This window comes from Crocodylus siamensis, chromosome 2 (genome assembly GCF_052110815.1).
Source record: "Crocodylus siamensis isolate JL-2025a chromosome 2, ASM5211081v1, whole genome shotgun sequence".
Lineage (NCBI taxonomy): Eukaryota > Metazoa > Chordata > Crocodylia > Crocodylidae > Crocodylus > Crocodylus siamensis.
Genome location: NC_143396.1, coordinates 66,329,442 through 66,332,807, shown reverse-complemented (window position 1 = coordinate 66,332,807; position 3,366 = coordinate 66,329,442).

Below are 3,366 nucleotides of genomic sequence, written 5' to 3'. Positions count from 1 at the left end.
TGGAGGACCGACGCCCTGCAGTAAGTCCAGAAGATCACATGACTGGAGTAGACCCCTCAGTATGGGCTAATGGAACCCCTGCGCGAGCTAAGTTCGTCTCCCCGGTAAGGATCGTACTCAAGGATGGGGAGGGGCCCGTTCGGGTAAAGCAGTACCCACTCAGCCAAGCGGCCAGAGCTGGACTCAAGCCGTTAATAGAGAAATACAAAAGGTACGGATGGCTAGTGGAAGGGTCTTCACCCTATAACACCCCCATTCTTGGAGTGCCAAAGGCAGATGGGGTCTCATACAGACTGGTCCAAGACTTACGGGCAGTAAATAAGAAGGTCCTTTCAGACCATCCTGTAGTCCCGAACCCTCACACGATTTTGACACAAGTACCGGGGGAAGCTGAAATATTTTCAGTGCTAGATTTGAAAGATGCTTTCTTCTCTATTCCTCTTCACCGAGAGAGTCAAAAATTGTTTGCTTTTGAATGGGAGGATCCAGATACTTTCCATAAAGCCCAGCTCATGTGGACAGTTCTTCCACAAGGATTTATAGCAGCCCCCCATATTTTCGGACTTGCCCTTCAGAAGGACTTGGGGGAATGGAAGGGATCACACCCCGCAGTGACTCTCCTCCAGAATGTGAATGACCTGCTAGTTGCAAGCCCAAACTTGCAGCTCTGTGAGGAAGCCACCAGGTCACTCCTAAACACTCTGGGAAAAAAAAAAGATATAAAGTCTCTAGAGAAAAAGCCCAAATATGTCAGCCTGAAGTCACATTTTTGGGATATAAGCTCTCAAAAGGAGTCAGAGCCCTGAGTGCAGATCGCATACAGGCGATTCAAGGTCTAACCCCACCTAAGTCACCCAAGGAGCTGCGAGCATTCCTAGGGCTAACTGGGTTCTGTCGACTATGGATACCAGATTACGGTGGGAAGGCTAGACCACTGTATGAATCCCTGACTAAGGAGAGTCTCACTAAATGGAAATGGAATAAAGAAATGCAGCATGCTTTTGATCTGCTGAAGGCAGCATTAACCCAGCCCCCAGCCTTAGCCATCCCAAACAGTAAAAAGCCATATCGACTGTATGTTCATGAGAATCGAGGGGTTGCATCAGGGGTGCTGACACAGCCATCGGGCCCGACCTGGAGACCCGTGGGATATTATTCAAAGGTTCTAGATCCAGTTGCACTCGGGTGGCCAGCCTGTCTTCGGGCTGTGGCAGCCACAGCAGTGGTTGTTGAAGAAGCCCAGAAGATAGTCATGGGTGCGGATATGGAAATACTCACTCCTCATGGAGTTCCCCAGATCCTAGGGACTGAGGGAGGGAAATTTCTTAACCCCTCCAGACAATCACGGTATGAGATATTTTTGCTCTCTAATCCAGGACTTACTTTCAAACATACTACAGCCTTAAACCCTGCAACCTTGCTGCCAGAGCCAGGGCAACCGACGCATGACTGCCTTGAGGTCCTGAATCAGACCACGCAGGTGCGACCTGATCTTGCTGAGGACCCAATTGAAGACCCAGATGTTGAATACTTTGTGGACGGCTCCAGCTCTGTCATCGATGGAAAAAGACGAACAGGATGTGCAGTGGTAACCTTGGATAAGGAGATCATTCCCCGGTATTCCCTGCCTGAGTCCATCGAGTCGGATCAAGGACAACACTTTGTGGGAAAAGTGGTTCAAGAAGTCGCACAAGCTCTCAAGGTTACTTGGAAACTACACACACCATAGAGACCACAGAGTTCAGGACAAGTGGAACGCATGAATAGAACTTTAAAGACTTTGCTCACCAAAATCTGTATTGAAACACGCCTTAAGTGGCCTCAAGCATTGCCGCTAGCTCTTACTTGCATTCGAAACACTCCCCGACGGGGCCTCAAATTGACCCCATATGAAATTATGTTTGGCAAGCTGCCTCGAGTCTTACCTCCTGGGATGCGAGAGAATGTAACTTTCGAATTAGGTAATAGCGAGCTTCATACATATGTTATTGCCTTGCAGTCTGTCTTGTTTTCTCTTCACAGGTATGCAGCCTCCTTTCAGCGTCTGCCTTTAGATGTACCGGTACATGACTTCTCCCTGGGAGACTGGGTCTTGGTGCAGCGGTGGAAAAAGGAGCCTTTGACTGAGAGGTGGAGTGGCCCTTTCCAGGTACTTCTAACAACCCACACCGCTGTAAAGATTACTGGCCATGATCGTTGGATACACCATGCCCGTGTGAAACGACATCCACAAGCGTCAGAGGACAACATCTCCCAAGACGAACTCACTCCGGAAGCTGAGTCGTCTTCGGAACAAGAAGCCAGCAAGTGGAGCTGTGAACCTACTGGTGATCTCCAAGTGCGCCTGAGACGGCTTAATCAAAGCTCAGAAAATTAGACAAGAAAGTAAAAGGGAAAATATGGTGGGAATCTTAATGTGCCTTGTTGTTATCTGCATAATAAAAGAAGCAGAATTGAGCAGCCTTAACCGCTGGCTCACACCCTCGCTTTCCCAAATTGCTCCCCCAGGGACAAATTTGTATGTTGATATGATGGAAAGAATTGCAGGTACTTTTAATCTTACCAACTGCTGGGCCTGTGGGGGGCTTCGGGAGGCCGGAGGCCAGTGGCCTTGGAGGGCTTTTCCTTTGGCCCCGAAATGGCTAGTAAGTAGTAAGGCAGATGTTAAAAGTACTAGTCAAAAATGGGATGAGAACCACAGTTGGGAACTTTCCCAAGTGGCGTTAGGAGAGTATTGCATCAGTAATAATGGTACAGGAAAAAGGTTGGGACACAGCCGTTGCATATGGACTTTAAAAGTAAGGTGGATGAACCTTACAAGATTAGAACGGCTTTATTATCCTAATAGCCCAGGGTATAATCGGCTAGTGTGGCAGCATCCCAATGGAACAATTGTGTGGTTTAATAAGTATTGGAGTGCCACAAATCAAAGTGATGATCGGACAGATTGTACAGACAAGAACCAGGATGGGCTATGGGAATGTTCCATGAAAGGAGGCCACGCAATTGCTGGTCCTTTGGGTCCAGAAGGAGGCTTGGGGTTTCCCGAGATGCCCTATGGTTGGGCCCCTCCAAATGTCACCAATAGAGAAAATAGGGCCTTAAGAGGATACTATTAGATTTGCGGACGACGGGCCTATACAATACTACCACAGGGGTGGACAGGAACTTGCTATATGGGAGTAATTGTACCAGCTTTCTTTTTGTTACCGTCTGAGGTTGGAAATAAGCTAGGAGTCTCTTTGTATGATGATTGGAAAAGGGCCAAGAGAAGTATTGATGTAAGTTTGACACAGGGTAGCTCCCAAAAGTGGAAGAAGGATGAGTGGCCTCCTCAGAGGATTATTGAGTATTATGGACCAGCTA